This window comes from Nyctereutes procyonoides, unplaced genomic scaffold (assembly GCF_905146905.1).
Source record: "Nyctereutes procyonoides isolate TBG_1078 unplaced genomic scaffold, NYPRO_anot_genome, whole genome shotgun sequence".
NCBI lineage: Eukaryota > Metazoa > Chordata > Mammalia > Carnivora > Canidae > Nyctereutes > Nyctereutes procyonoides.
Window position 1 is genome coordinate 25,597,659 of NW_026575120.1, and position 12,809 is coordinate 25,610,467.

Sequence of the window (12,809 nt, forward strand, 5' to 3'; positions counted from 1 at the left end):
TGGGAAGGCTTCGAGATTTGGGAAATTCCATGGGAGGGCCCACCAGGCCCTACCTGCCCAGTACCCCCAGGGCCATCTCTGCAGTTAATGACAACTTCCTTTAATAAAGTGGCAATGAGGCTTCAAGGCACGAGAAGGGGGCTAACAATGAATAAGACCAGGGCTGGCAGGCCCATATGAGCATTGTCACTGTACCCCTTCACCCCCCATGAAGCTGCAGCCCCCACAGATGGGGATTGGGGTGGGGACTCTGGGCCCCACAGGGGAAGAAACATACTTATGGTCACAGAGCAAGAGAGTAGGGAGCAGATTCAAACTCTGATCCCCCAGCCAGCAGGTTTCCCCCATAAGGTACGGACAGACTCATGTTCAAATACCTGGGCTTATTCTGGTTAAGAAAGTAAGAAGCCATTCAAAAAGACCGTGTGATGAATGATTCCATTTGTAGGAAACGTTGGAAACACACACAGAAAGTAGCTCAGTGGTTGCTGAGGGCTGGGGAGCAGACAGGGAAATGGAAGTAACAGGCATGGGGCTTCTTTCTGGGGTGATGAAAATGTCCTAAAATTGGTTGTGGCGATGGCTGCACAGCCCTGTGAATATACCAAAAGCCATTTTATCAGGCACTCGAAATGGATGAACTTACTGCTTGTGAATTCTGTCTTAATAAAGCTGTTGAGAAATGAAGGGGAAAAAAAGCAAGCGTCTTGGTTTCCAGGGGTGCATATAACAGAGCACCACAAACCGGGGGGCTTGGAGCCACAGAGATTGATCATGTCCCAGGTCTGGCGTGAAAAGTCTGAAATGCAGGTGTGGGCAGGCAGGGCCGTGCTCCCTCTGACAGCCCTTGGTGGGATCTGTCCCAGGCCTGTCTCCTCAGGTCCTAGTCACCAGTCTTCCCCGTGGCTCCTCCCTGTCTATATGTCTGTGTCTGTGTCCAAATTTCTGCCTATTTTTGTTTTTTAAGTTTTTATTTATTTGACATAGAGCGAGAGTGCACAAGCAGGGAGAGTGGTAGAGGGAGAGAAGCAGGTTCCCCAAGGAGCAGGGAGCCTGATGCAGGGACCCGATCCCAGGACCCTGAGATCATGACCTGAGCAGAAGGCAGACGCTTAACCGGCTGGGCTACCCAGGCGCCCCCACACATTTCTGCATTTGTAAGGACATCAGTCATGTTGGAGCAGGGCCACTCTGGTGCCTTCAATGTAACTTGATTGCCTCTGTAAAGACCCTCTTTGCAAATAAGGTCACGTTCAGAGGTGCTGGGCGTTAGGGCTCTGACGTCACTTTTGGTGGAGAGGACACGATTCGACCCAGGAGAGTAAGGAAGGGTATAATGCATTCTGAGAGAGACTTCTTTTAAAATTGTTAATATGTTTGAAAAGTTCTAGCTCAAGTTTTTGTGTTCGTTTGATTTTCAGAAGAGTTCATTGAGATGGAATCCCTTTAGCAATGAACCTGGAGATGGGGGCCTTCCTGTCTTCCATCTTTCATGGGGATGTCTGCAGGCAGGTGCTGTGCCGGGGCCACACCTGGCCACGTGGGTGGCTACCTGCACCCCCACCTGCGTGCCCGGCTCAGGCCTTGGGCTCCTGCTTGTAGGTGACACGAGGTCAGGGAGCAGGTTCTGCAGCTGAGGTGCATTCCTCTTGCTCTGGGCGAGGGAGGGGAAGGGGGTGGCGGGAGCTGAAAACCAGTTTCCTCTGAGGTGTCCTAAGGACACTTAGAGGTCCACAGTGGGGCCCTGTGCTTGGCAGAGGCTCAGCTTCCCCACGGCTGATAGATGCAGAAGGTTTGTTTTGTTTTTTTTAAATCAGGGCTGAAATTTTTCTGTTGTGGGTTCACTGTTCTTCCCGCACCCAACAGCCATTTGTGAGAAAAAAGGAAGCTGACTCTGCGGTGTGGTGGCTCTCCCTGTCCTAGGGCACCCCAGCACTAACTGGGGCAGCTGGTCCCATCCCACCGGCCCACCCCCTGGTCCTCAGCTCAGAGCCTTCAACCCAAAGTGATGTGTCCTCTCTGAGCACACTGGACACCTATCTGTCGAGCTCATCACAGGAGCATGTTCTGGAGCTCCAGGCTTGTTCCCGCAGTGGGACTCAAAAGCTTCTCCAGGGCAGGGCCTGTCGCTGGTTCCTGTTTGGCTCCAGTAGGGCTTGTACCAGGTAAGGCTCGCTGAACCCTGGTCAGTGGGTCCATTCAAGGCGGCGGCGGTATCCAAGCCCTCTCCTGGTCCTTCTGCCACTTCTGTTGCTAGAGACTTCCATGGGATGTCCCCAGTTCTGCTCCAACCCCAGACCTGTCCCAGAGGTGGTTGCAAGTGTGTGTTTCCAGAGCTTTCTTTTGATTACCTTTTGCCCCTTCCTACTTTGTCCTGAGGTGCAGTCTTTGAGGCTCTGTCTCATCGTTGTGTGAGATGCCAGGTAGGGGCCTCCTTTCACACCTGCTTCGCATGTCATTACAATGGGCTGTACTGCCTCCCAGGCTGTTGGTTTCCATCAGTTCCCAGGTCCTGTTTGCCCCCTTAAAACTCAGACCAGCACCCACACAGCCCATGCTACATGCCAGGCTGTGTCTGTCTGTATTTAGAATACAGGTGTGTATATGCATGCACATGTGCGTGTGTCTCTCCATAAATACATCACATACGGCAACCCGGTGGGGTACGTGTGGTTGTTATTAATCTCATTTTATAGAAGAGGCAATGGAGGTACAGAGAGGTTTGGTGCTTGTCCAAGGTCACAGTGCTAGCAGATGGCAGGACTGGAATTGGGACCCGCAGAACAGTAGTGTCAGTTTAAAAGGATGAGTGAAGACTCTTCCCCGTCAGAGTGCTCAGGAAGATGAGTCCAGCCTCAGAGAGGACATGCTTGGGGCCATGGTTAGAAAGGGCAATCTGGAGGAAAAAATTGCTTTATGCCCCAGTGTGATTTGTGTTGGTTTCAATTAAATTGGGAAGACTGGTGCATGTTAGGCAGCAGCCTGGCTCTCACCACCTGGGCCCAGAGCCTTCTGTTCAGTGGTGCCTTTGAGGCGCTTTTAGGTCACAGACGTTCAGAACTGGAGCACCTGCATGATACAGCCAAGCTCAGCCCCTCAGCCAGCATTCAGCTGTGGGTGCGCCGAACCTGGCTCTGGGCTTGAAGGGGAGACCTGGTTGTTGTGAGCCTTCCATTGGCAGAATGTCCAGGGACCGAAGAGGGAGCACGTCCCAGGGAGCCTCACAAATCCAGGGACTGTCCCACGCCTGTTTTTCTTAGCCTGTTGCTGCTTACCTCTCAAACCCTCAGCCTTACTCTTTTCATGAAGCTCTTTTTCATGGAAGTCTTTTTTACAACTTTCTTCCAGTGCAGCCTCTCCTGGAAACTTCTGTGGAGGCTGCTGTCTGTACCACGTGAGGCACGACATCAGCCCTCAGCCTGGTGGTTCCTCGTGTCCGTGATTCTCCTCCCAGCCAGGACTTAAGTTCCCGGGGTTGGAGGCCCCTGTGTTTCGTGTTCTGTAGTTGGGTGCCCCAGGAGTGTTCCTTGTTAGGAGATGAACCACCAAGAGGTAGAGCAAGACCCGGTGGGGGGTGGGGGACTGCAGGGGCTCTGACAGACTGAGGGGCCTGTATTGAGGCCCAAACCCATCCTGTTCTTGACTGCAAGAAAATGAAAGAGGGAAAGGAGGGCCTTTCCAAGGGCCACGCGATTTCTTTGCAAGGCAAGGACACTCGAGTCCCAGACGGTAGACACCCCCTCCTGGGATCTGAGGAGCATTCTCCTTGGCCAGTCAATGGGCCTGGATGAGACCGAGACCGTGCAGTGGTGAAGACAGTGTGTGCTCCTCAGAGCTATAGGGTGGGCCTGGGAATTAACATGATGGGCGCTGGAGGAGCTAGGGCAGGGGATGGATACAGGAGAGGCTTTGCAGTCCCTGGGGCTGGGGTGGGCTCAGAGAGGAGCCCGGCAGAGGAGAGGTCCACGTGGGCTTCGGCAGGCAGATACCCATGTATGCATGCGTATGTGAGTGTGTGCGTGTGTGCCTGTGTCCTATTTACCCCCAATCCACCCCTACGCCCTCAGTGTGCATCACCGTTTTGGCTGCCAGCACAGATGGCAAGTCCTTCCCCTTCTACCATCTGTTCCCTGTACCTTCCACACCTAAGACTTGTTCAGACCGAGTCTGGAGAGGTCACCATGGGGCCACGTGAACAAGCCCAGCGAGCTTTCTGGCAGGCAGGGCTCAGCCCTTCCCTATCAGTTAGTGGGGGTCAGGATCCTGGCCCCCTCCGCACCCAGCTCCTGGCCTGGGGCAGGTCACTTCCTGGTGGGCTGCCTGGGATTTAGAGCTGGTGTACTAGTCAGTGGAGCTGAGAGCTGCAGCTCTACAATGGGGGAGGCAGTGGGCTCCTACACACACATGCACACATATAGTCTGCACACACACAACACTTCTGCAGGTGGGAGGCTCAGGACCTGCCCTGCGCTGGAGGCTGCAGGGAGATGGAGGCCTGAGATGAGTGTCCACACCTGCAGCCCCATCAGATAGTCTGAGTCTCTGAAGACCTTCGAGAGTCCAGAACTTGGTTGTGAAAGATGGAGAATTAGTTACACTTGGCAGGGTTGGGTTTGGTTTTAGCTCCCCTCCGTTGGAACCAGGGCAGGGGAGCTTGAGGGTTGTGTGCAAATGTGCATAATTCCAGAGCTGCTGGTTCTGTGTGGCTAGAGGGATCCTCCCAGGAGGGACCCTGGAAGCTCAGCTGGCAGACGTCCGGGTACTTTGTAAAGTGTGGCGGCCTCCAGCACTGGAAGTGAATGAGGCTGGGTATCCCCCACCCCCACCCCCTCCAGCAGGTGGCATACCACCAGGAAAGGACTCTTATGCCAGAGTTTGCCAGCCCCCCACAGACGATGTTAGGCCTTAGGTACAACCTATTCCTGTAGCTCAAGGGAAGTCTTGCTGCTGCCTTGGGCGGTGGCAGGGGAGGGGGTGGGGGGGAGGGGGGAGGAGGGTGGGGATCTCTGGCGGGTTTATGCAGAGGTGCTACAGCCTGTGCCATCCCTTACCGAGCCAGCCTGAGCCAGCACTTACTTACCTTGAACACCACGCACTCCTCCGAGGGAAAAGAGCTCAAACATTTCTTGAGCTGATTCACAAGTCTTCCAGTATAGACTTTAATAAGGATGTTGGACATGCTGAGTAGTCTTTGTCATCTTGATTCCCAGCTGGGATACTTCGGAAGCTATCAGACTGCCCCAACGTATTGCAGAGGGCTCATAGAGTCAGGAAGGCTGGCCTCAGGCTGTTTGTAGGAATGGGATTCCAGAGGGAAACACCATAGCCGTCGGCACTCCTGCACGACCCAGGACATCTCAGACACTGTTTCCAGTGGACGGCTGAGCCAGCACCATGCTAACACCAGGCTGTGCCCCCCCCTTCTGGGCCGAAATACAAGCACAGCCAGTACAGCCAGGAATCGGGCACTGGGCCCAGGGAACCCTTGGTTTCAGTGTCTCTGGCTTCCCTAGGCATAGATCTGGCAGCCGCAGGATCGCTGCCGGGAGTACAGGGCCAGCAGTGCTGCCACCAACAAAAGGAGAGCGATAAGGCTTTGCTGAGCAGCTGCTGTTGATCTGCAGGATTCTGTGATTAGCGTGATACCCAGGCCTGGCACCGTGGCCAGTACTGATGTGGGGTTGTGGGTCCCTTTGCTGTTAGAGCTGTGGCTCTCATCAGGAGATGAGGTGGGCATGCGGCATTTGGTGTTTAGGCTCACGGCTGAAGATGGCATGGGATTTGGCAAAGGGTCTGTGCCGGATTCCTAGGATGCTCAGAAATCGAACCCAGGTCTGATACCCATGGCAGGCAGGCAGGGGCACCCTCCTTCCCCTGTGTGTGTTTTTAGTCTTCGGTGGCACTTGCACAGCTGAGGTAATGCAGAGAATAGTGTGGAGTTTTCCTTGCCATATTTCCCATGTTATTTGTAGTCTTTGAAGTCACTGCTGTGATTTGCTGTGATTTCCTTACCCCGCAGTGCATGACTCCATCAGAGCACACGAGATAATCCCATTCCTGCACGTTGGGTGGCGTCAGAGCCTTACCCACTGTTGCATGGCCCACCTCTGTGCGTAAACCTTCACTTGCCTTTTAGGACGGACCCCCTAAAAGGGAACCTTCCAACTTTAAGAGTGAGCATACCCTCTTATTTTTAATTACACAAGTAACAATAGCCTGTGCTACAGAGAGACCAGAAGATACAGATAAGCAAAAATAAATAAGGAAATAAAAGGGAGTGGGTGTGAACCTGTTAAATGTGTGGAACACAGCCAGGCTCTAGAGGGGATGGACTTGTGATTAAATCCTGGTGGTGGAACTGATGTGTCTGTCACTTTGGCAACTCAGCCTCTCTGAGCTCCAGTTTCCTTGTTGATTAAAAAAAAAAAAAAAAGTATTATTTTACCCATTTCCCTGTTGTGCAAGTTGAGACATTTGTAAATACCCAGCACTAAAAATATACTCAAGAAATCAATTCCAGGAGAGAGAGGCTGGGTAATAACTTACAGATGTTGGGAAAGCCTATTGAGAGTGGTGGGGGACTCATGAGGACTGTGGGATACAAAACCAGGCATGCAAAACCAGGCAGAGTCAGTAGTGTGCAGGCATGGGGTGCTGAGGGGCCCATGAGGACCCTGGGCAACAGCTTTGTGCAAGCTGGAGCAGTTGGAAGATTGGGCAGCCGTGGCTCACTGCAGAAGGTGGCTTTGTTCTGCAGGTAGCATGGAGCTAGTGTTCTGGTTTTTGTTTTATTTTGTTTTTGCTTGGTCATTTTTGGTCTGGTGAGGGTACAAGGGCAATACTCGGAAAGCAGTGTTGAGGAAGATTGATAAGTGAAGGGCAGGTGAGTCAGAGGGGATGTCCCACAGGCAGGAATATTCTCAAGACCAAAGATGGAACCAACAGCAGCCTTAGGCTGTACAAATGTCCTCAGTCCACTGGGCCTCTCCTTCAGTAGAGCAGACCTCCACCCTCCACGGGGAATAGGTGGAAAAGCTGCAAGCCTGAAGAGGAAGCAGGGACGTAGGGTGCAGTGGAGGTTTGGGGAGTGGAAATAGATGCAGGTGAAAGCAATAAACTGTATTCGTGGTTGGTAGCTTGCAGGCTGGAGTGGGGTTGTTTATGCTTCTCAGTCTCTAACAGATAATGCCAGGTACCCGACACATGGAATCACTGGCAGTCAGAATTGCAGAAAGTCATTCACAGACTATAAGTCATTTGCAGGCGCTTGTCTCCAAGTGCAGCAGGCCTTTGAACGCTTTGGATGGCAAAGCCCATTTCTCTGGCATCTCCAGCATTCCAAGCAAAACTAATTAGCTTTTTTTTCCCTCGGGTTTGTTTGTATACTTTGGAATAAAGCACAAAATAAAACAAGCCTAGCTAACCCAGGGAGGCTAGTCCCAGAACCAGCAGGAGAAAATATTGTGATTGGCTGGGTCTCTGGCCGACCCCTCGTACCACAGCCAGGGGTCTGGCTGCAGGGTGGTGGCGCTCCACTCATCCCTAAACGGCACCAGCTTCTTGCTAAGCCGTGAGTTTACACTAGCACAGCCCTCTGCTTCCAGAATTATCTTGTATGTCCCAAGTTGCTACTTGTTTTTGTCCAAAAGCTTGCTCGTCCATTATCCCAACAGCAGCCCTGGGAGATGTGCAGAGTGAGTGTTTTCCCTAAGAATATTTTCTCAGAAGAAGAAGACCTGAGGTTCAGAGAAATGGTTTGTATCTGAGCTGTTGTCACAAAATGTCTGTGTGTAGGTCTGAGAGGGCCCAGAGGTCCTTTAGGTAACACGTTGCTCAGTCTGCAGGCAAGAGAACAGGGTTCAGGTTCAACATAACTGGTACCCAGAGAGATCCTGGCCCCATACCCATGCCTCTGATCCCTCGGGCCTCAGAATGGGTGTGTTCTTTGGGTGAACAGTGACCAGCCTGTACCCTCTGGGCAGAAAGAAACCTTAAGAAAACCACAGACTTCCAACTCTATTAGGAGTTTCCCGAAGTCCCAAACTCTCAGTTGCCATTTTGTTCATGAGCCTTGGACGCCATGCGGCGTTCCTTTCTCCCCACGAAGCATCCTGCATACCTCCTCCACGGCTGTCCCACTCTACCCTTCACATTTGTCACCCTTTCCTGAACCACAGATCTGCCAGCTAAATCCTGTCATAGAATCAAAGAACAGATTCTTCCAGGAAGACTCCTCCTCCACCTGAGTACGTGCTCACTGTCTTTTGAAGCAGTTTCTCCACTGCTGACAAGCTTAAGTCATTAGTAAGTTTTATTTAATAATGAGCATCGCAGGCTTCTGAAGTGAGGACACACATTTTCTCCCTTTATGAAGAAGATTTTAAAATAGGTTTTTAAGTAATCCCCCAACACACAGCGTAGGGCTCGAACTCACAACGTGGAGATCTAGAGTCACATGCTTTTAACCACTCCCCCGAGTGAGCCAGCCAAGTGCCTCTCCTGCTCATTTTCTCCTAATCTGTTTTCTTCCCAGCCATCTTGCACACTCCCCAGGGAAGTGTGTGAAGGTAACCCAGGCTCTTTTTCAATCAAGTATGGGAAGACATAGAGACACCAAGATGACTGTCGCGAAGGAAGGCGTTTACCATCCTCACAGACCCCTAGAAATAGGAGGCTCAGCACACCAGGCGGGACCACGCAGAGAAGCCCCAGGCTGGGTCAGGAGGCACAAGGTGTGCGAGGAAAATGTAGGCAATTGTGGTTTGTGCTGGAAGGATCTGGTGAGGCAGGGCAAGTGGGTTTGGGATTGGCTGGTTGGCATCATTTCAGCAGGCTCTGGGTGCAGCGGTGCCCCTCGCTGTCTGGTGCTGCCCCGGGTGATTAATGCAGGGGGAGGAGGTCGGTCGGGCGTGCTTGCAGGGGCTGTTTTGCATCTGAAAGTCTTGCTCCCAGGTGAGCTATTCACTCTCTCTAGGGAGGGGCTAACCACAGGAGGGTGGTCCCACCTGGGGCTGCGCAGAGGCCACAGACGTCAGAGCCTCAGAATTACAGAAAACAAGATGCACTGGATACAGGCAGGGCCCATGGTGCCTTCCAGGTGTGGGCAGGTTGTGTGGGCAGGGCCGAAGGGCCGTTTGGGAGGGCCGTGGCCAGAGAGCAGGATGCATTCCCGTTCCCAGGGCAGGGCTCCCTGGGGAGTCCGGGTGGCCGCAGCCACTGTGTCCTCTGAAGCTAGCCGGCCTTGGCCCGTGTAGATGGGGACGGCGCAGGGGCCCTGCCCGCCTCAGGACCTCCGGCCGATGATGCCACCGGCTGCTGCATCATCAGCCTCTCCTGCCTTCCTTAGCCTTGCCGCCTGTCTTTTTAAGAGCCCTGGCCCAGCCCCCCCCCCCCCCCCCCCCCGCCTGTGTAGTGGGACTTGCCTCCCCAGCAGCCCCGGGCACAGGTGGTAATGACAGCTGGCTGCAGTCCCGTCACTGAGGGGCTCTGCCCGCGCTCTGCCTGCGTGTGGAGCAGCACAGCACCTCTCGCCAACAAGCCTGTCGCCGGCGCTGTCTCGGGCCAGCTCTTGCTGTCTGCCGTCCGCTTGGTGCGCTGCTCTGGGGACTGGGAACACGCCCAGCCCCGGTCCCCATCTGTTGCAGACGTGCGGCGGTGGCGGCTCGGGGAGCGGCCGAACCCTCGAAGCCGCCGGTGCTGAGGGGTCTGGGCGACCCGACTCTCATGGGCCTCTGGAGCGGGCGGCAGGATCTGTCGGAGCCGGGAGCGCTGCGCGGCCGCACCCGCAGCCTGTGGGCCCGCGCACCTGCAGTCGGCACCCGCCACCGCGCCAGGACGCCCCCGGGACCCCTTGGGGCTGAGTAAGCTGACCCCTGAGCCGCGTCCCCGAGTGCGTGGTGATTGTGCGTTTCTGTGTGTGCCCCCCCCCCCCATGCTTTGTCTCCTCTCTTTGCCAGACTGATGCTGAGTCGTCGCTTTGTTCTGCGGGGGCCTCGTATTCCATTGAACACCCCCAGGTGGAACTCAGCGTTCCTTCCCTACCTCCGGGCTCTGTGTTTTCTCCTTACCTAACTTTTCCTGCGGATTGAGGGATTGAAAGAGGATAGTAGCGAAGGTGGTATGTGTGGGGGGGCGTGTTCCCTCTCCGTGTTGACCCCTCCTCCCCCGCCGGCCGCCCTGCCCCGGAGCTGGAGCTGCCCGCTCCTGAGTGTGGCTCTGCTCTGCGCCCCACCTTCCCACCTCGGAGACAAGCTCCCCGCTGAAATCTCAGCAGAGTTGGCATCCTCTGCCTTTCTTCTCCCACTTCCCGAGTCATCACTTATTATTCAATCTGACCCCAAACAGAAAGGGTTGGGGATGGTGTGGGAGCCCTAGGACCCCCCGCCATGTTGTCCCTTGCAGGGCTCTTGACCACACACCCCAGTCCACTGGTGTCCTGCCCGGCGAGGGCGAGCTCTAGGAGGCATACTTGTTGCTTTTACCTTATGGAGAGAATGTTGAAGAAACAGAAACTGGGAGGGAGCTGGCAAGGAAGGGAAGGGGGAAGATGGAAGATGTGCTCACCGAGGACTGAACCGAGGCTTGTCTGCTCTCTGGTCTGGAGGAGGCAGGTGGGGGCTGAGAACCCGGGTCCGCAGAGCTGCTGCTGGAAAGGACTGTCGCCCCTCAGCCTCCGCTGACACCCAGACTAGCGGCTTGGAGCAGGCTGCTGAGTTTTTCTGGTTCCCCCCCAAAGCCCCCTCCCTAAGCCAGGGGCCGCATTAGTCGTGTGTGACCGAACTTCAGCTCAGAGTCTGAGATTGGTACTTGGGTCCTGCCAATTGAGGCCAGGGGTTGGGCTGGGGGACCCGGCGGGGGCAGGGGCAGGTAAATAGAAGAATGCGGCTTGATTCTGTGTTTCTGGACTTAACACCTTTGGGGGCGGGAGAGACAGCAGAATTATTAGACAGTTTCAAGACTTGGGGAACAGTAGAGGATTGAGTATGGCATCATGGCAGGTGCCAAGCGCTGAAAACACTGGTGGGTCCGGGAGCAGCGGAGCGCAGGCTTACCTCCCTGAGTGCAGGGGAGACCCCGAAACATAAATGGAGGGCCTCTCAGGTGCTGTCAGGTGTGGCTAGGGAAGAGAAGTGCAGGGGTAGACAGGAGGGAAGTGAGCAGTCAACCCAGGAAGCTTCCTGAGGGAAGCGATGAACAGATTGCAGCAACAGTGCCTCGTGGGCTCGGTCAGCCTCTCTGGCCAGGCCGGCTCACTTCCTGACCCCACAGGAGAGTGGCACAGCTTCACACCTCTCCTTTGCTTCTGCAGTTTGCACAGGAACCTGGCTGGAAAAATTTAAGGTGGGGGTTTTTGTTGGTTTTTGAGTTGTTTTTTTGTTCATTGTTTTGGCCCGACATGAGGTCTATGAGACAGGTGGAAACTCCTTTCTATGCAAGAGGACACTGAATGTAGCTTTCATTCGGCAGAGGTCACTGAAAGCATCTGGCCTGCTTGCCTCACCTACAGAAGAGACACTCCATGCCCCTGAGGCCCAGCCTGGTCTTCACTGAGGCAGGTGTGGGGAAGAGGGAGGTGAGTAGCGAGGACAGCTATGTGGATGTCACCCGTTATCATGGACTCCGAAGCTCTGGTCCCCAGGCCAGTATTAAGTCAACTGTTTACTGAAACAAACTCTTGAGTGCTACGTGCCAGGCAGTGGCCATCCAAGATGAGCACGATGCTGGGTCTTGACCTCCTGGTCATTAGTTCTGGACAGCTGGGGATCCCTGAAAATGCACGTTCTGATTTTGCACCCTGATTTCAGCTCAGTGGTTAACAAATTAGGATCTTTCTTGGATTTTTCCCACCTCCTTACTGTTCTCTTTCAAACCATATATTTTTCTTCCTTGAAAAGTGTTGCAATCTGACCTCCCCCGGGACACCCACACTGACAAGTCTTGACCCGTACCTTCTAGCAAACCCCCTTAGCACTCCCTCATACGTGGCCTGTGGGCTAAGATGGTGGGTTCATGCTTATACTTTTTTGTTTTATGCATTATTTTGTATTAGGTTGTGTTCAGTTAGTTCTTGTAATGATTCATTCGATTGATCATTCGATTGATCATTTCCTATGGTCAGGGCTTTCGTTTCTTAAAGGAATTTGTCTCCAAATCACCTGCTATTAGCTCTTCATGCTTTGGTAAGTGTTTATTGACTATGTATTAGGCACCAGGTGCCACAGATGGCATTTTCATGGACACTAATGATCTCAGTTCTCATGACAATCCTGGACACTTCCCTCATTTTACACAGGAGGAAATTGAGGCTCTGTGAACTTCATCTATTTGCTAAGATTATGGAACCCGTATATGGCAAACTAGGGTTCTGATTGAGGCCCTCTGACTCCAAAGTTGCTTCCCCCACACCTCCTCCTCTGACTTCCCCTGACTCCTCCCCTGCTCCCTGTCTCCCTCCCTCAGACCACCCCCCAGCCTCCTCTCCAGTCCTCCCCTCCAGCCTCCTCCCCTCCCCCCCAAACCTCCCCTGAATTCCCCCCCCACCGGCCTCCTCCTTTGCCCCCTGTCTCCTCCCCTGACTCCCTAACTGGCCTCCTCCCTTACTCCCCCCCCCCCCCCGCCCCTGGCTGCACTGCAGGAGCACATGGAAAACATCCAACAGTGAAAATGTGTTTATTAGCCACCATCAGGTTGTGGTGACCAAGCAGGACTTACCAGCCAGTGTTTCAGTGAAGGCTCTAGGCTTCCCCAGCCCTGAGATGCTGAGGCCTTGCCTTTCTAATACCAGGGATGGCCAGCATGAATCCATGGAT

At 54.0% G+C, this 12,809-nt stretch overlaps 1 protein-coding gene across 4 annotated transcripts in view; it reads left to right on the forward strand.

Annotated features, from left to right (window-relative positions):
* PRKAG2 (protein kinase AMP-activated non-catalytic subunit gamma 2) overlaps positions 1–12,809 on the forward strand; it is a 264,343-nt gene that overhangs the window by 36,985 nt on the left and 214,549 nt on the right. The gene's annotated exons all lie outside the window — the stretch shown is intronic.